Below are 20,486 nucleotides of genomic sequence, written 5' to 3'. Positions count from 1 at the left end.
GCCCGCCAGTTCTAACCACCCAGTCCCCACCCCTGCGCCCTTACGATACTGCACCGGAAGTGCCCGATCAACCCAGCATCCCTGTCCCCTCACAGTAAAGAGAAGAGAAGCCATTAACATAGATTAACCGCGTGAGCGAAGAGGGAACTCAGAGGCAGAGTGAACATAGCTGCAAACTTGCCATCTGAGAGAAGGGGCAAGGGGAGATGGGAGGGGTCAACACGCCTGGTTGCCCCGTGAAGAGGAAGGAACCTCTTCACCCCATCGTACACCAAGCAGAAAAGTTAATTCTTTTTTTTTTTTTTTAGATTATTTATTTATTTATTTGATAGACAGTGAGAGAAGGAGCATAAGCAGGGGGAGTGGGAGAAGGAGAAGCAGGCCTCCTGCTGAGCAGGGAGGCCGATGTGGGGCTTGATCCCAGAACCCTGGGATGGTGACCTGAGCTGAAGGCAGACGCTTAATGACTGAGCCACTCAGGCACCCCCATGAAAGTTAATTCTTCATGGAGTAAAAATTTCCATGTGAAAAACAAAACTTTCAAACCTAGAAGATGATGAATAATTGTAATGGTGATCGGGAAAATGAAGACTTTGGTAGGATAATCATTTTAAAGCCTCTAAATTGTCCAAAAAAGAATCAGAAAACTGATAATACTTAGTGCTGGTGAAGACGTGGATCACTAGGAATTCCTAATACGCTGCTGGTAAGTATATATATTAGCCAGTCATTGTAGGAAAAAGGTTGGCAATAGCTAATAAATTACCTTATACTTATAGTAGAGCACAGTTTATGTAGGAAAAAATGAGGGATGTCTGGGTGGCTCGTTCGGTTAGGTGTCTGCCTTTGCCTCAGGTCATGATCTCAGGGTCCTAGGATCGAGCCCTGCATCAGGCTCCCTGCTCAGTGGGAACTCAACTTCTCCCTCTCTCTCTGTCCCTCACTCTCACCCATGCTCTCTCACTCTCTCTGTCAAATAAATAAATAAAATCTTTAAAAAAAATAAAATGAAGAAGCTGGCTCAGCTGCTGTGGAAAACAGTATCACCAACAGTTCCTCAAAACATGGAATTACCATATGGTCCAGTAACTCCAGTTTTGGGTATACACCCAAAAGAAATGGAATCAGGGACTCGAAGAGATATTTGTACACCCATGTCCATGGTGGCATTATTCCCTAGAGCCAAAAGGTGGAAGCAATCCAAGCGTTCATCAATGGATGAATGGATAAACAAAATGTAGTGTGTATGTATGTTTCAGTGGACACTAGTCAAGGAAGAAAATTCTAATGCATGCCACAAGGTGGATGAACTTTGAAAACATCACACTAAATAAAATAAACCAATCACAAAAGGACAAATATTGTGATTCCACCTATAGGAGGCATCAAGAATCAAATCCCCAGAGACAGAAAGTAGACTAGAGGTTGCAAGGGGCTGGGGGCAGAAGGGTTGTGGGAGTGAGTGTTTAATAGGTACAGAGTTTCAGTGGTGGAAGATAGAAAGTTTTGGAGACGGACAGGGGGACTCTTTCACAACAGCATGAACGTGCTTAATGCAATGAAACTCAATGCTTAACAGTCGTTAAAGGGTAAATTTTACATACATTTTACTGCAATTTAAAAAAGTGAATGAGCAATGTTCTCTACTCATTCTCCTGTGAGCGGACGTTTAGGATAGTTCCAGTTTTGTTTGTTCATTTGTTTTTGTTGCTACAGCTGACAAGGCGACTATGGACATTATTTTACGTGTCTTCACTCTTCCACCTGTGCAAGAAAATGTGTAGAGTATGGCCCTAAAGATGAAATTGCTGAGTCCATTTTACTATGCGCCATTGTTTTCCAAAGTGGTTGTACTTTTTTTTTTTTAAGATTTTATTCACTTATTGACAGACCAAGATCACAAGTAGGCATAGAGGCAGGCAGTGAGGGGGAAGCAGGCTCCCCGCTGACCAGAGAGCCCGATGCGGGGCTCAATCCCAGGACCCTGGGATCATGACCTGAGCCCAAGGCAGAGGCTTTAACCCACTGAGCCACCCAGGCACCCCAAGGTTATACTTTTTGACATAATTTACATCATAAAAATAATTTGAAAAAGATGTTCAGGACATGTTAAATAACCATCAGAAGGACCCAGGCGAATCTTACCTGACTATCTAGAAGTATACTGCCCAGAAGAGGGGGCTCTGACCAGACTATCAGTGCCATCTTTTAGTTCTTCATTGGGGATCCCTTTTAAGACCTTTGACTAATTGATGCCAGCTGGTGGTGGACCACCAGGATAGCAAGAGGTCTGGAAACTTCGAAAGGAATGAAAGGCTGAATGAAAGCGAGGGGAAAGCACTCATGAACTTGTTGGAGAGTTTAATTCAGAAGCACAGCTACTCTCTTTGTTTGGCTAACGCACTATTCTCTTCTCTCTGGGAAATTCATCCTCTTTGATTAAGTGAGTTACCTCAGCAGGACCCAGATCCACAGAACCAGCTGGAAAAGGAAAAGAGCAAGTTAGGGGACACATGAGACCCAACGTCAACTACTAGAGAACCTGTCTTAGAGACATGGATTCACTCTGGGATGTGCCAGAGAGCAGGTCCAGTGTTTAGAGGCCACAGGGGAGCTGGGCAAGCACCACCAAATAGGCTGCCTGTGAGGTCCTGGGCATGTCCAACCATCTAGATGGTCACAGACTCCAGAACTAATGGCTGGCGAAGCCAAAGAAAATGACAATGGGTCCTCTTCCACTCTGTGATAGTGGTTCACGTATCTCCAAATGGAAGGCACCCCACCCACCGTAATAGCACTTAGCCTTGGGTCCACTCTGTCAACACTGGAGTTGGATTTTCTGTCTAATTATTCCATTACGCATTCTGATGTTACCAGGAGCCAGATTAGCCCTTTTCATGTAACTCGTGGTTGCTGGAGAATTAAAACTGCTGCCCAGGCTTAGGTTTTACTATTTGTAAAGTAAATCACGCATTCCACCAAGAAAAAGTGGCTTACAGCAGATGCATATAGTTGTTGTTTTTTTTCTATATCCCAGACAGGTCATCATTTTCTACCTCTCCCATAAACAGCCTACCATGTTTTCAAGATTTTCTCCCACATGCACTTTAAAGGTTCTCCATATTCTGCACACAGAAGTGTTTTGATTACCTTTGATGGAAGCCCACTGGATACTGAACTTAAAGATTTATATAAATAGCCACAGTCCTCCTTTGATACTGTGCAATGCAGCCCCGAAGAAGGTCCCACAAATAAATCAGAGGATTTCATGCACTTTAAAACCACTGAATGTCGAGTAAAGGCTGCTGAAAGATTTTGATCAATACTGACTCCACCCTGTACACCATGAGAAATGTGAAGCATGAAGCCTATGTCTTTTCCCAAGTGTGGCAATTTCTTTTCTAAGCAGTCATTAAATCAGTGAAAATAATACAGATTATATGAGTTGCCCAAATTGTTTTAGCAGCAGTCCCAGAACCAAAACCCCATGGATACATTTGACAAATCTGCAACTGGCAAATGTTTGAATGTCAGGTCCATGCTAATTTCTTTTGCAAAACTACTCGGGGCAAGTCAGATATCAGCCCAGCCTTCCCTGCTGGTCAGAGAGAGATTTCCAAAAGTCCTCCCTAGCTGATGTCAGAGCCCAGAGGGCTTTCTTTGTCCCTTCCCTGGCACCATTTGGTGTCCCTGTGAAATTTTCTGCTCCTGCTGCCGGTACGGGCATCGTGTCAAATCTGGTTCAACCCTTGAGTGTGTGCTGAGTCAGAGCAGGTGCAGGAATGAAGTAACTGCTTTGCAGCCATATTTGCATCTTTCAGCCCCTGAGCAAGCTGGCTCAGGTGTGCTTCCTCCTTTCATCTGCCATTGGCCTGCTCAGCCCAAGACCAGACCGGTTGTCTGCCCAGCAGGATGTGAACCGGTTGTTTCATCCTTGTCATTTGATGAATGACTGACAGCCTGTTTGAAGCTGTCCTTTCATTCTTAAGAGGCAAATTCTCTCTGTTGTGGAATTTCTTCTCCCTGCAGAACCTAGGGTTTGGGACCCCCACCCCCTCAGACTTGGCCCTGAGCCCAGGACTGGAAGCTGTCATAACAGGGAGGCAGTTGTGGCTTTGGCCATGGGATCACCTCTCCACATTTCTCCTCACCCAGAGCAGACGCACAGAGAAGCACAGACCTCCTCCCTTAGAGACCCAGTAAAAGGAATAAGAAGCTGACTCAGAGCCCCAAAGAACTTCTCAATGAAAAGTAAGAACTTCAGCATCTCGTGCTTTCTAAATGGGCATTACCAAACCCTTTCCTACTTTTTAATGTTAATAGTGATTATGAATTATGGGGCTCGCAGACTGACATGGGCTGTGGTGCTGCTGATGAGGGAAAATCAAAGCAGTCTACTAGAGACATCAAGGTCTCCTAGACGCCAGTGAGGTTTGCTTTTAACACACCAAACTGCTCTGTGACCTCACAGCAGGAAGGTCTGAGCCAAGGGCTGAGATCCACTGGACTGGTCTGGAGGTAGTGCTGAGAGAAGGCGGTGCTGTATTATCAGAGGTGAGAGGTGAAAAAAACTAGATGCGCAATATCCAGAATGCTTTCATGCACAAGCACAGCACTGAGGCCGTGCCCTAGAAAGGATCTGGCAGAAGGGAGAATGACAGCCCATTGGCAGAGTTAGAGGGGAAGGCAGCTGCATTGACATTCTCAAAAATAATTTTTGAGGGGATCCTGGGTGGTCTGTCATTTAAGCGTCTGAGGAGGCTGGATTTTGGCTCAGGTCATGATCTCAGGGTGGTGAGATTGAGCTCTGCGTTAAGATTCTCTCTCCCTCTGTCCCTCCCCACCTCTCTCTCTCCTTCTCCCTCTCTCTAACTAATAATAATAATAATAATAATAATAATAATAATTTTAACGAAAACCAAAAATGTATTTTTGGAGCCCAAAGTGGAAAGGACTAAATTCTTCTAAAACAAAAACGGGAGTGGGTAGATGAAGGAGGCAAAAGGCTGTCAAAAGCAGTCCTGGTCTGGTATGACCCAGTTCTCTAAGGAGATGAGATAGATCCCCGGTCATCAGGAGGGGATAGAGCTGGGTCCCTGAACTGAGCAGGCTGGTGAGGACTGGTACTGAAGGGCCAGTTTCCTCCCCGGGAAACTGGGGTCCATGGCTGCAGAAAGCCCAGCAGCCAGTTGGCATGAAGGCGTCTGGACATTGTGACGTGTGGACACATAGTTCCATTTGCCTGGCAGTTTCCGGCACACCCTGCCGCCCACCTTCACCAAGCTATTATCCAGAGAAAGGAAAGCTATGTTTAAAGATCTTAGAGAAGGGTTTCCTTTTCTCTAGAATGAACCAAATCTTCTTTTCTCCTCTAGAAAAGAAACAGAAAAAAAAAACAAGCTAAGTCATCAGAAAAAATTATAATCTGATACGAGGTTTAGTTGAAACTTTAGCTACCACTCTAAAGAGAACAGGATGAGAGACACATGGGAACTACTGGAGGAGGAGGCCACGAGGGGAAATCAGGTAACCCAGGGACGCAGACACTGAACTTGGCCACCACCCACTTTGAACCTAGAAAATAGCAGCAAACCGTGAACTAGGGCTGTCATCAATGGAAGGGGGTGCTGTAACTGTCCCTATTCCAAACTGCCGGGGTGTCTGGTGAGTTTAAGACCCATTTCTCCCCACACAGTCCTACTGACATACTGTCTCTCTTCCCTCCCTGTTTTTCTGGCTGCCCATCTCTCCGGGGCACCTGCCACTCCCCCACCCCCCAGCTTACCTAGCTCTGCCCTTAACTTCCAGAGCTGCTCTCTAAGCCCACAATGAAATAATTACGGGTCACACTTGGCACTTTACCATGTGCCAGACACTGCTCTGAGTACTTTTGCTTGTCTTAACTCCTTTAATCCTCGTAACAACCCTGTGAAGTAGGTACTATTTTAATCACCATTTTACAGATAGAAAGACTGGGGCTCAGAGAGGTGGAGGGACTGGCCCAAGTTCACACAGCTAGTGAGTGGCAGAGTGAGGATTTGAACCCCGGAGGTCTGGCACAGACATCTCTGCTCTCAGCCATTGCCTTACCTCTCAACACCAGCCTGTCCTAGAATGCCAGATGTTAGGCTGCTCAAGTTCATTTTGAGGCCATATGAGTTTAGCCAGTGAGGGCTCCTACAAGCATGGTCCTGCCTAATACCTGAGCCCATCAGGGCTGAGGCAGGTGATGGTTGGAATCCTGGCATCCTGCCCAGCTCCTCGCAGGCCCCTTCCCTGGGGGCCTGGCACAAACTGTCTATCCCCAGCTACTGACGAGGGTCCTGCTGAGCGCAACCCTTCACCTGGGGCCCCTCCACTGTACCCTGGCTGACTTCGAGTCCGTCTCTGGCTGGAAGCCCCAGATACAGAGCACCCGTCACAGGGCTGGACCCTCTTAATGGAGAGGTGCCCCAGCGTCACCACTGTTCCCCACACTGGATCACTCCCGACTCATCCTGCCACCCGCTCCCACCCCCTACTCCTCACAAGCCTCCACTTCTGCACTGAGCCCACCTAAATTGTGAGGGGCTTCAACATCCTGTGAGCGCAGGCACTGTCTTCTGCTTCTCACCTCAGAGGTGCAAACAGTCAACACTCCAGCTAGTGGACTGGCAAGAACCTTTTTAAAAACAAATGGGGAGGTGAAACATACTCCAGGGGGACATTTCTTCCTAGAGGCCACATGGATGGAGTATGGTCACATCTCTGACCTCCTGGGGCCATAAGTGGCTCATCGGTTAAGCGTCTGCCTTCAGCTCAGGTCATGATCCTGGGGTCCTGGGATCAAGCCCCATATGGGGCTCCCTGCACAGTGGAGAGCCTGCTTCTCCCATTCCCACTCCCCCTGCTTGTGCTCCCTCTCTCGCTCTCTCTCTCTGTGTGTGTCAAATAAATAAATAAACAAATAAATAAATAAATAAAATCTTTAAAAAAAAAATCTCTGACCTTGGAAAGTCATTCAGGAATCCTCTGGATCCTCTCTCCATGTGACCTCCATGTTTACCGTCTTCAAACCACCCTGACGGGGCCGGTGGTGAGAAAGAGTCCACAGCAGTGTGACCCAGGGAGAGACACGAGGAGGGGGGCCCTGTGTGTGGTCTGGGGCTGTGTGGAGTGCAGCAGTGAGGAGAGGAACAGCGAGGAGCACCATCCCCGAGGCCTTGCCCTAAGGCTTATCCTGTCTGCAGGTAACCCAAGGCATCCAGCAAACCCCCAGGGACAGACGGGATAAGTGACATTGCTATTTCCTTGCTTGGCTTTAGCTTTCATCCCCAGGAACATAATCGTAATTTAGAGTTTCCGAGAAAGTTCTGCCAGAAATATTGCCTGTTCTGCTGTCCAGGGCTTTCCCAAGAATGCAGTCCTCTTCTGGCCTCTGAGGCAGCCTATCATTTTGCTTCCAAACAGCGAAGGAACACGTGCCTGTCTTACTAAGTAATATGACTGTACGTATCCTAGACATAAGACGAGCATTCTCCAGAACATGTCCTAGGTACGAAGAACTGGAAAGAAAAAAAAAGTGTAGGAAAGGCTATATACAATGGACCCCCTTGCTGCAGATCCCAGGGCCCCCTCACGTGGCTGGGAAGTTCTGCAGCCACGCAGGCCGTGTAGTTTCATTTAACGTGGCATTTCCCTGGGCTGGGAGCCAGAGCGATTGGAGAGTGATGACTTCATGGGTCAAGGGTTTCTCTGATGGAAAAGTGCTAGAATTCGTAGTGATATTTGTACAATATTGGGCATGTGCTAGATGCCACTGAATGGAACACTTTACTACGGCCAAAATGGTAAATTTGCTGTTATATGTGTTTTACTGTGAAGAGAGAAGGAGGGGGGTGTACCTCCTGATGGGGCACACCAGGAACTGGGCAGTCTTGCCACAAAGTCCAACCTTGATTAGGCCTCTAGAGCCACCAGTTTGTAGGAAAAACAGAGGAAAGAGGAACATTCAACAACTCCCTGCAGAGGCATTCAACAAAATTAGAAAATGAGGAGCAAAGGAATAAATCACTGGGTTTCTTTAACAACTAAAAGGTAAGGGGAAAAAAGAGGGAGTGTGAACAGTCACAGTTTAAAAGGTGTACAGGACCTATCAGCCAAATGCAGTGTGTGAATCATGTTTGGATCCTGATTTAAACAAATCAACTAATTTTTTTTTAAGATTTATTCATAAAAAAAAAAGTTTATTGGGGTGCCTGGGTGGCTGGGTTGGGTGACTGCCTTAGGCTCAGGTCATGACCCTGGAGTCCTGGGATTGAGTCCCACATCGGGCTCTCTGCTCAGCAGGGTGTCTGCTTCTCCCTCTGACCCTCCCCTTCTCGTGCTCTCTCTCTCTCTCTCTCTCGTTCTCTCTCTCTCAAATAAATAAATAAAATCTTTTTTAAAAAAGTTCATTCATTCATTCATTCATTCATTCATGAGAGACAGAGGGAGAGGCAGAGATAAAGGGAGAAGAAGGGTCCCCGGTGAGCAGGGAGCCTGATGTGGGACTCAGTCCCAAGACCCCGAGATCATGACCTGAGCCGAAGGCAGACACTTAACCGACTGAGCCACCCAGAGGCCCTCAACAAATTTTTTTTAAGTATTAATGCGACAACCAGGGGAGTTGGATTACTGACTGGATTTTTTATGGTATTAAGGAGTTATTGTTAAATTTATAGGTGTGATAATGGCATTATGGTGATGTAATAAAGAAATGTATTTTTGGAAATACACAGTGAAGCATTCATGGATGAAAAGATATGTCTGTGATTTGTTGTAAGGTAATTCAGAATAAGGAAGGGGAGGAGAGGCGCCTTCGTGGCTCAGTCAGTTAAATGTCCGACTCTTGGTTTCAGCTCAGGTCCTGATCTCAGAATGGTGAGATCAAGCTCCATGTGAGGCTCCGCACTCAGAGCAGAGTCTGCTTAAGAATTTCTCCCTCTCCTTCTGCTCCTCCCTTCCAAACTCTCTCTTTCTCTCAAATAAATAAATCTTAAGAAAAAAACAAAAAAAGGAAGGGGAGGAAAATGGATGACAGTTTAAAAGAAACAGGACTAGCCATGAATTGATGATTGCTGGAAGTTGGGTGTTCTAATTTTGTATTAAGTTTGAAAATGTCCATATAAGTAGTATTTTAAAAATACATTGCTGAACAACAAATGAAAAGAAGGACCTAAGTCTTGGACATGGTCTAGTTTTCTAATAATTAAATCTCTGGTAGATGTAGGATGTTAAAATTAGACCCAGAGATTTTAAGATCAGGATTTTTATATTTGCTTTCCATCCTTCCTGCCGTATTAGGGGAAAAAAAAATACCATGCTCATAAAGCAGGGTAGAGTCAAGGAAAGCAAAAATAAAAGCATTTCTTAAGTGTTTGCTGCGTGTATGTATTAATTTCTTGTTCACAGTCCTCTAATAGCTTCCCATTTCACTCGGAGCAAAATACAAATTCCTTACCATGGTCTGTGATGGGTCCAATATGACTTGGCACCTGAAACCCTTCTCCCTTCCTACTGCACTGGCCTCCCCACTATTTTTTGAAAACAGCTGGTGCTCTCTTGCCTCAGGGCCTTTGCACTCACTATTCTCATTGCCCAGAATACTCTCTCCCCCAGCTAGCTGTGTGATCCTCTCCCTAACCCGCTTGAAGTCAGACTTTCTCTAGGCACTTCCTTATGTAACATAGGTGTGAGCTCCCACACACATACCATCACTCACCTTTCCTTTATCTCTTTTCCCTTGCTTTGTTTATTTTTTAGCATTTATCACCCCCTGACAAATTATTTGTTGATTGTTTTTCTGCCCCACGTGGACTGTAAACTCCAATAGACCTAGCCTTTGTTTATTCAAACAATGCCTGTTTTTTTTTTTTAGCACAAAGTAGGTGCTCATTAAATAGTTATTGACTTAATTAATTTAGTGCATACCCACAAGTGTTTAAGTAAACATGCCCTCCCATGGGGGGCTGACGTGTATTTCCATACTGGCCAAGACCCTCCTGGATTAGCTGGAGGTGCCTGAGCTGGGCCCAGAGGTCTGCAGAGCAGCCAAGTGCCTGGCAGTGAGAGAGGGCTCCTAGTCCCTTCAGCCTATGGGAGAGACAGCTGGGGGAGACCTTCTGAGCTCTGTTGGGGCTGGGAGGACTGTTCTTTCCTTGAGAAGAGTGAGATTAGATGAAGGTCCCACTGAGGGGTGGTAGCATCTGCTGGAAACAAACTGGGAAGAAAGGACACAGCTAGATAGAGTGTTTAGGGGTCACAAGAGTGCTATGGACTCAGATGCTACAGACGGTTTGAGGTTCTTTTTCTTTTATTTAAGATTTTATTTATTTGAGAGGGAGAGAGAGAGAGAGAGCAGGAGCAGGGTGAGGGCCAGAGGGAAAAGCAGACACCCCGCTGAGCAGGGAGCCCGATGCCCATGTGCGGCTTGATCCTGGGACTCCAGGATCATGACCTAAGCCGAAGGTCGACGCTTAACTGACTGAGCCATGCAGGCGCCTCTGGTTTGAGGTTCTTTTTTTTTTTTTTTTTTTTTTTAAGATTTTATTTATTTATTTGACAGAGATCACAAGTAGGCAGAGAGGCAGGCAGAGAGTGGGGGGAAGCAGGCTCCCTGCTCAGCAGAGAGCCCGATGCGGGGCTTGATCCCAGGACCCTGGAATCATGACCTGAGCTGAAGCAGAGGCTTTAACCCACTGAGCCACCCCGGCGCTCCTGGTTTGAGGTTCTTAAAGGAATTTGTTTTCAGGCGAGAGTTGGGCAATGCACAAATGGATAAGCAATTCTGAGTGCTAAATATTCCACAGAGCAATACTATGTGGTCGGAGAACAGGCCCTGCTATAGCTGTCCAACTTATTTTGAAGAATTTCACTTCTATGCAAGTTAACCTTCTGAACTACTCTTTAGGTTGTTGTCCAAATGAATCTGGGTTTTGTTTTTTGTTTTTTGTTTTTTGTTTTGTGTGTGTGTGTGTGTGGTTTTTGTTGTTGTTGTTTGTTTTTTCCCAAAGGAATCCAGGTAGCTAAGACCCTCCTTTGGAACCCAGCTCAGAACTCACACTTGAGAAGCTGGGCATTGTGTGTTCTGCCTCCCCCCCAAAACTGCCAAGGAACTGAGTTTCTACATGTGATAGAAGAGAGCAGTGAGCTTCTCTGCTGGAGACAGCAGGGCTGAAATAGTGGAAATCTGGGAGCGGAACTACATCTCATCAGCGGCTCACTTCCTAAAAAGCTGTACAGCAAAACGACTTGTTAATGATCCAAATGTTTAACTCAACAAGGAGATCCTGCTGGTTACAAGATTCCTATAGGAAATACTTTAAGAAAGTAAATAATCCTTAATTTGCAGTTTCAAACATGAAACACATGTCTATACTTCCAGTTTTCACATGGCAAAACATCGCTTTACATCAGCCCGTTTCTGATCTCTCAGCCACCTTGCTGAATTCCAGGGTCAGCTACGCCAAATAATCATCTCTTGGCTGTGAAAAGATTTCCTGGCAGGCTCTCCAAGACAAGGACAGATGGCATCCCACTGGGGAGTCCTCCCAGCTCTTTGTTTCAGCAAATATTGATGCTTTTGTGGGAAACAGATCCAGATCCTGTTTTTTCCTAACTCATTTTGGCAATCCTGAAGGTTTGGAGACACATAGTTTGATAGAATTGGGAAAGTACACTTGCGACTGACATACATTAAGGAGGGTAACATTCATGGTTAATTGATGTTCGTAAAAGTCACAAAGTGGTAAGCAATATTCTGTGATCACAAATCACTTCTGAGCAGAAATGAGGGAGGATAGTCAGGGAGAGGGGGAGACAAGCGACCAAAAAATTCAAACATTTTTTAAGATCCCCAAAATATGTATAAAAAGTTTATCACGGAGTTATAATAATGGAAGTATGACAACAACTGAAACATTCATCAGTAGCAAATTATTTCACTAGATCAAATACACCCACATTAGAGGATATTTTGCCACCTACAGAGATGACAATGTGTGGCAATATTTGTTTAATACGGTAAGATGTAATCAATATTGGCAGTTTTTAAAAAGCAGGCACAAAAAACAATTTGTTACAAAACCAAATTATTTTTATAAAATTATTATAGAACTCTCATAAGTTATAGAAATTATAAAGAAATTATTTTTATAAAAATGATGTGTGTGTGCGACACTTCAGGTAGTGAAATTCTAGGTGATTTTAACTTCCAGTTTCCTTTCTGTATTATCTGTTCGTGGTGTTTTATAAGGCGCACATATTGCTTCTATCATGAGGAGGCAAACTAAAAGTTATTCCAAGTTGTAAAAAGGAAGTCACAGATAAATTTTATTTCTTTTTTTAAAGGTTTTATGTATTTATTTGACGGAGAGAGACACAGTGAAAGAACACAAGCAGGGGGAGTGGGAGAGGAAGAAGCAGGCTTCCCGCTAAGTAGGGAGCCCGATGTGGGGCTTGATCCCAGGACCCCAGGATCGTGACCTGAGCAGAAGGCAGATGCTTAACGACTGAGTCACCCTGGCACCCACAGATAACTTTTAATCAACTTCTCCCACAAAAGCCTGATGTGGCATTTTGTTGGGGCCCTGCAGTGGGAAAGGGGGGAGGAACAAAACGAAGGTCAGGGCAGAGGGAGCCTTGAAGGTTAGACACTGGAATGAGGCAAAGGGTCCAGAGGGCTTCCAAGCCAAGCCTCCTGCCCATCTGCCCTGACCTGAACTGGCCTGAGAGCCAATGTGGAAACTCCCTCTTTCAGCAACACTCCCTCCCATGCCCTGGCTCTGAGGCTGCCATGAACTTGGCTGCCATGAACTTGCCATGAACTGCCATGAACAGAGTATCCCAATCTTGACTCAGGGGAAAAATAGTTCTTATATAATAACAAGAACCACACAAGAACTAAGGGAAATAGAAAACTTATCTGTACCCGTTTTCTAGAAATGCCCCCAGCAAATTACCACTCCGACAGCCTGGTGACTTGAAATGGCACTGTATTTCTCACTTGTGTGGGAGGTCAGAAGTCTGAAATCAAGGGGCTGGCAGGGCTGTGCTCCCCCTGCAGGCTCTTGCTAAGAACCATCCTTGCCTCTTCCCACTTCCGATGGCTCCTGGCGCTCCAAACAACATTGCTCGCATCTCTGCCTCTGTCTTCACATGGCCTCCTTCTCTGTGTGTCTGCTTTTCTGGTTCTTATAAGGACACTCTCAGCAGACTCAGGGTCCACCCTAATCCCACATGATCTCATCTCAGTCCTCACTTTACATCCGCAGAGACCCTATTTCCAATTTAAGTCGCAGTCGTAAGTTTGGGGTGGATGTGAATTTGGGCAGACACTATTTGGCCCACTATAATATTGTAGACAATATTTGTTTAGGAAGCAACAACTCTGATGAGAATTTATCTTTCTATACAGGAGGTGGAGGGCTGGCAGGGAATGGCAGGGGGCTCGGAATAGGCTCTACGGGACCCAGAAAGCCTGCCTCTTTCTTGTAGTTTGGCAGTCAGCAAGCTGCCTTGGAGTTAAGATCTGATAGAGTTTGTGGAGTCCAGGATAATAAAACTAGAAATTGGATAAAAACAGCAAGGACAAAGATACAGTTAAGCAGGAATTGGTTAATGATGTGAATTAGCACAGAGAACATTACAGCTACTATCAAAAATGCAAATATACTTGAAGGAGAAGATCAAGCAAATGAGAGAATTCAGGTGCTAAACTAACCATCAGTTCAGGAAATAAAAAACGCATCAGCTTCACTAAATAATGATCAGAGTCATTGGCCTCAAAACTAGCTTTTGATAGCAAAGGGGCAATAAATCAGGCCGCTAGAATCTGGACTTCTATTAAGTCCTGATTAGGGATTCTTGGGTTTTCTGCTTTCTGGATGATCAGTGACCTTCCTCACAACCCAATTCATGTGCGGCTTCCCTATCATCAAATAGTGGGAAAGTGCAGAGTGAAGATTAAGGTGATAAACTTTCCAGACATCATCAGGCAAAGGTACACGTACTAACCAAAAAAGCAGGGAAGTCACATCATAAAGTCAGAGAAAGATGCTTTCGTGTTCCCCATCCAGCTGGGGATTGAATCTGGAATAGAGTGTATCTTATTTTCCAAACTATGCGGTGGTGTTTTCAGGACTGAAAGCCTCATAGGCAGGTGAGAACATGAGTTTGATAGTAAGTAGTTTAACAGAACTCCTCATTCACGGCCAAGACTTTCAGACACACTGAAGGCCAGATGGGAACTTAGAAACCTGTCCAGTTCAAGTTCTCTCTGTGCAGGTAAGAGGTCCGAGGTCTAGATATATAGGTACCCTTTCCAGCATGACTTGCTTGGGCTAAACTAGGATTAGAACCAGGAATCCCAAGCACTGTTCATTTGAACATTCTCACCAGGCAGCCTTCCTTAAACACCTAGACTCTCAGAGTAAAGTGCTACTCTGCTTTGAATAAGCCACTCTGGGTTTGCATAAGTGTATCAAGTCACTGTGAGGGGCTAAAATAGTATCGTCAGTCAAAAAGAGCTAGATGCCAAGTAGGTGCTGAACGAGTGGTTTCTAAATGAAAAGAATTCAGAATAAGACCAAGGGAGAGCGACTGCCCAGATATGCCCAAGACTGGTATCCATGGTTTCCTCTTGGTCTTGGGAACACCACAAGGCCCACCTTCCAGCTTTTCTGGCTTTTAAGCATGACCATGAGGCTGAGTTCTGGCCAATGGAATGTGAGTGGAGTTATGGGGGCCACTTCCTGGCCTGGCCCACAGATTCCTCCCATGCTTGGTCTTCACTCTCTTTCTTCATCACCAGCTGAATGGAGGAGATGCTGAGGACCCGGAAGAAGATGGAGCCACTGTAAGGATAGGGCCTGTGTCCTCAAATGACCTGGAAAAGTACAGACACTCCTTATCCCAAACACTTTTTTGATCAGCAAAATAAGAAGTAAACTTGCACTGGGCCAAGCCACTGAGATTTAGGGGTTATTTATTATAGTGATTAGCCGCTCTGATCAGGTTTGTGTGGGCAGTTAACCAGAACCAGGCCCAGAATAGTATAGTGGCCAGACACTTTGGTTGTGATGGACAGGACCAAGGTTGGCAATGCTCATTCCCTTGGCTCCCAACTGTGTTCGCTGCAAACCTGCAGGTTTCTCCTTCCCTGCTGATCAGCCTCACTCTGTCCCCTCGACCTCTCTTCCTGATTCCCTTTCCATCCTCTGCAGGCCCCTTACACACATGCGTGTGTGCATGCCTGCACACACACATGTGCACACAGCAACTTCAAACTCTGAAAGCTTAACCGGAATGTAAAAATTCTAATTCACGCTACAAAGGTGAGACGGGAGGCAGCAAAGCTCCTTCGCTTGGGAGTTCCCTGGCATAGGCCTGGCCTCAAACAAATTGATTTCACACAGGAGGAGTCTTAGGTTCCTAGATCCGTGGTGTGCACTTCATCCTGTGAGCACGGAACTCAAAACTGTGCCCTAAATCCAGGAGTGGTTATTTTTGTGCAGGAGATCAAAAAGGAAGAGCATCCTAGGAGGGATAAACCGATACGTTATTTTCCCTGAAACTTCGCCGAGAAGGTTTTAGCAGGTTTGGACACTTTCAAAAGCCATGGGAAGCATGCACTGACTGAAGAATGACATTTCCTCTTGCTGGAGGAGGGTAAGTGATGAAGAAACCAGCCAAACAGCCCAGAGGAGGTGTGGATTGCAGTGAAAAGTGGAGAGATTGTGGGTTTGCATTCTGAGTATGTCATCGCACATGAGAAGGTCTTAGTACATAGTGGGGATCAGCACCTCGCAGCTTCTACTATGAATGCTGCATGTGAGCGCATTGAGGTCGGTCATCATCATCACAACATTCAAAACAGCTCCATAGTCAAACTTTCAGAAGATTCTGGACTAACGAGAGAAAGAAGACAAACTCTTCCTCTTGATTAGGTATCAGCTGATTCATCATCACGAAGGCGGGTACTAGACAGCAAATGAGGCCATTTATAAATCTGTTTCACAAAAGCCTTTGGCAAAATGTCTCAACAATTGCAGAGTCATTTAAATTCTAGTGATTATGCCTGGTTGGAAACTAGCTATGCTGAATTCTTCCTCCTAGATAAAATGACTTCTATCTCAATTCGTATCTTGGAATTTGAATAGGCTCTTTTGCTCAATTCTGTAATATCTACTACAAATTCAAAATTTCCTGTGGCTAACATTAGCAGAAACTTTCAAAAGAAGGATGCCAAAGTTCTAACCTGTTTTCTTCTTTGCTGGTTTTGGATCGATATGTATAAGAAATTGATGCAGAAGGCGGCCCTGGTGCTCAATTCACGGCAGCTGTTGATGGCTGTGTTTTCGTGGTAACTATCTTTCATGCCAAGCTACAATCTTACATTTTAAATTGGGGTAAACTAGATTATTGTGTCTCAGGACCAGCATGTACTACTGCAATGTTACTTCGTAGTTATAAAATATTCATTGACTATCTCCTTAACCCACAGGATGTGTTAATTATGGAGGCTGTATAACAAGTTATCCCAAGACTTAGTGGCTTGAAAGAATATTTATTTTCTTTAAAGATTTTACTTATTTATTTGAGAGAGAGAGAAAGCGAGAGAGATTACAGAGGGAGAGGGAGAAGCAGACTCATTGCTGCGTGGAGAGCCTGATGCAGGGCTTGATCCCAGGACCCTGAGATCATGACAGGAGCCGAAGGCAGACACTTAACCACCTGAGCCACCCAGATGCCTTTTGAAAGAACATTATCTTCAAGTTCTTTTTGGGTCAGGTATCCATGTGCCATCTAATTTTGTCCTATGGTTTGAGGGTCTGTCACAAGGTACAATGGAGGCACCAGAGAGGGCTACAGTCATCTCAGATCTCAAGCGGGGAAAAATCTGCTTCAGAGCTCACTCGAGTGGCATTGGCAGGCCTCAGGTTCTCACTTGGCTGAAGATGCTAGTGTCTCACCACCTGAGCTTCTACTCAAGATTACGTACAACATGGCGGCTCTCTCCAAGAAGAACAGAGTAAGAGATGGAGAGAGGAGGAAAGTGCTGTGGTTGGATTTTTTGTGTGCCCCCAAAACTTATGTGTTGAAATCTAACCTCCAAGATGATATTATTAGGTAGGGCCTCCGGGAGGTGGTTAGGTCATGAGGGTGGAACTATCATGAATGAGATTAGTGCCCTTATAAAAGTCACTGGGCAAGCTCCCTTGTCCCTTCCACCATGTGGGGATACAACAAGAAGTGAGCAGCTTACAACCTGGAAGAGAGTTCTCACTAAAACCTGCCCAGGCTGGCACCTTGATCTTGGATTTCCAGCCTCCAAAACAATAGATTCCTGCTGTTTATGAGCCACCCAGTCCTATGGCATTTTGTTATAGCCACCAGAACAGACTAAGCAAGCAAGCAAGAAGCCACTGAGTCATTTTGTAACCTAACCTTGAGGATGGCATCCCATCACTTTTGCCATATTCTATTTGTTGGAAGTAAATCACTAGGTTCGTCCCACACTCAGGGGTTGGGAAGCACTGGGAGTCATCTTAGAACCTGCCTATCTCACAGGAATGCCACTGAAGGCAACGCTTTGCCAACTAATCCCGGTGAAGGACCAGCTTTCTTTTTTTCCCCAGTCTGTCATAGGTCAGTGCTTTTGTAATATAAAAATTCATTTCTAAAGACAAGGGCATAAAAAGGGAAACCCACTGATCATGTGTTGGATGTCACACAATGTCAAATTGCTGTAAAAATGTCTAAACTCTCTCAAGTCAATTACCAACCTCATCTGAGCCAGAAAGTCTTGGACCAGTCTTGGACCATCCCTTGACTAACACTGATTTAAGGACTTTAACAAACATAGGTGACTTTTCAAGGCTTTTACAAGATAATGGTTTGCACTTTTCATTTGGCTATTCCTGGATGGAGGGATTTTAGAAATTTTAAAGAACCGAAGTAGAAGTCATTCCTTCTAATTGCACTACTCCCTGCAAACCTAAAATTGGGACCTCTTGTGATTAAAGTCAAGAGCGTGTGGGATTGATTCTGAGTCTCCTGTTTAAGATTTTACTGCAGGGTCCTTTATGTGTTCCCCTCTTCACCAGTCTGTAAGCTAGAATTAAGACACTTTTGAATGAAGCAGTCTGATAAATATGATTATCTAAGCACATTTTTAAAGATGAGAGGGGAGGGGCACCTGGGTGGCTCAGTGGGTTAAAGCCTTTGCCTTCGGCTCAGGTCATGATGCCACGGTCCTGGGATTGAGCCCCGAGTCGGGCTCTCTGCTCAGCAGGAAGCCTGTTTCCCCCCACCCCAACCTGCCTCTCTGCCTACTTGTGATCTGTCAAATAAATAAATCTAAAAAAAAAAAAAAAAAAAGATGAGGGGTCAACCCCCTTCCCAATGATTGTTACACAGGAAGTTTGAATGCTTTTCCCGATGCTAGTCTACTATTCAGATCCCTCAAAACACTTCTCCAATCTAAATTCCTCAATTCAACTGAAAAAATAAAATTTTGAGCACCAACTCTGTGTGCAAGATTCTGGAAGCTCTGACCCTGAAGAAAACACCATCCCTGTTCTCACCTGGTTTACAGCACTTCCTTTATTGTCATGTACATGTCAATATTTTGGCACATGAGTACATTCTTTTTCTAGTTTCTGAGTGTTTCAAACACCTCTATCTAATCTCCATAATGAAATCATAAACCCGCCAAGAATTTCATGTTCTTCAGTCTTCAACACAGCGGCCGGTGGTGTAGTAGACATTCAGTTAAAAACCTGAGTTCAGTGGACATGAACTGAATCCAGAACATGAATCCCATGTCCAGGGACCAAGTGCCGTGAACAAGGCTTCAGTCCCAAACCTCACTAGCCTGGCAAGCATCTCTCCTCTAGCCTTTTTGCCACCCCCTAACCCATCCTTCAGGGCTTAAAGAGAAGCAGCTTTAAGAAGTCTGCTTCTGTCCCCCTAGCTCCCAGTGGGAAAAATGAAATCTAGTGTGAACTTTTCATACTTAGACCCAGAAGAGAGAACTAGGTAGAGAAAGGGACCTTTAAAAACAAGTCTTTCTTGGGGCACCTGGGTGGCTCAGTGGGTTAAGCCTCTGCCTTCAGCTCAGGTCATGATCTCAGGGTCCTGGGATGGAGCCCCACATTGGGCTCTCTGCTCGGCAGGGAGCCTGCTTCCCCTGCCCCCCCCTCCCCGCGCCTACTTGTGATCTCTGTCAAATAAATAAATAAGATTTTAAAAAATAATTAAAAAAAAAAAACAAGTCTTTCTTGCTTAACTCCTTACACAACTGCTAACCCTCAGTTGCTCATCTCCTCCTCCTCCCTCCCCCGTCCTAGGAAAGGAGTGAGGGTTAGTAAAAGCTACATTTGCAAGGCCGAGGGCTGAGTACCGTGTGGGCAAAGAAGTGAGCCAGACAGGTTTGTTTTTGTTTTTGTTTTTTGTCCTCAAGAATTTACAATGGGCGAATGAAACCAATATTCAGCTACAATACAAAGTGCAATGTGCCAAGTGTTGTAATGTTGGCGAATGGAGAAAGCGCTGTGGGAGAACATATGGGGGAAGAGATTAATTCCAAATGGTGTAAACTCAGAGGATATATCTTTGGGGTTAAGCCTTGGAGGATGGGTAACATAAATAATGAGCAATACTTAAAAAAGACTTCCTATACCAAGTGCTGTGGTTGGTGGTTTAGATGCATCTCATTTGGAGTTCACAACAGGCCTGCTGGGGAATGTGTATTATCAGTCCCTCTTTACAGGAGGAAACTGAGGCACAGAGTAATTTATCCAAGGTCGGGGCTAGTAAGAGGGGGAGTGGAGGATTTGAACTCATACAGGCTAACTCTAGAGATGGTGCTCTCAGCCCTTAACAAGCAAAGGAGACCAGAAGGGAAGGTCTAGCAGTGTGCAGGGAGGGCCCAGGGGACAGTGAGGGGTTGTGATGCTGGAGCACGGGACCTGGAGAGGTGAGGTGGGAGGTGTGGGTGGGAACTAGGGTTTAGGTGGAGTGCTGTTTGATCTCAAAGGCAGCTGTGGAATCTGTATGTCAAACTCTGGGCTTTACATAGAATATTTCACCTGACTTAACCACATCCCTATTGCACAGGTACTATTATCCCCATTTTACAGATAAGAGAACTGAGGTACAGAGAAGTTAAGTAACCTACTCAAGGTCACACGACTGGCTGATCAGGGGGCTGGGATATGAAACCAAGGGTCGGACAACTGAGCTCACGTGCCAGTGTTCTCACGTGAGCGGTAGTCCTTTGCATGCCGCCCAGTGTCTCTACTTTTCCCCCAGTCTACACATCCTGTCCCTTCCCACCCACCTTTACTCCTGACCCCCTATCCCACCCAGCATATTCAGCTACAGCCGCCCCGCCCACAAGAACTGAATTCGGACCATCTCGGGCCCCAACACTCTCTTCCCCCAGAAAGCTTTGTGTTTTCCCG

The sequence above is a fragment of the Lontra canadensis genome, unplaced genomic scaffold (assembly GCF_010015895.1).
Source record: "Lontra canadensis isolate GAN:19392208 unplaced genomic scaffold, GSC_riverotter_1.0 scaffold2, whole genome shotgun sequence".
In the NCBI taxonomy this organism is placed as follows: domain Eukaryota; kingdom Metazoa; phylum Chordata; class Mammalia; order Carnivora; family Mustelidae; genus Lontra; species Lontra canadensis.
The sequence above is the reverse complement of the archived record's forward strand: the minus strand, read 5'-3'. Positions refer to the sequence as shown.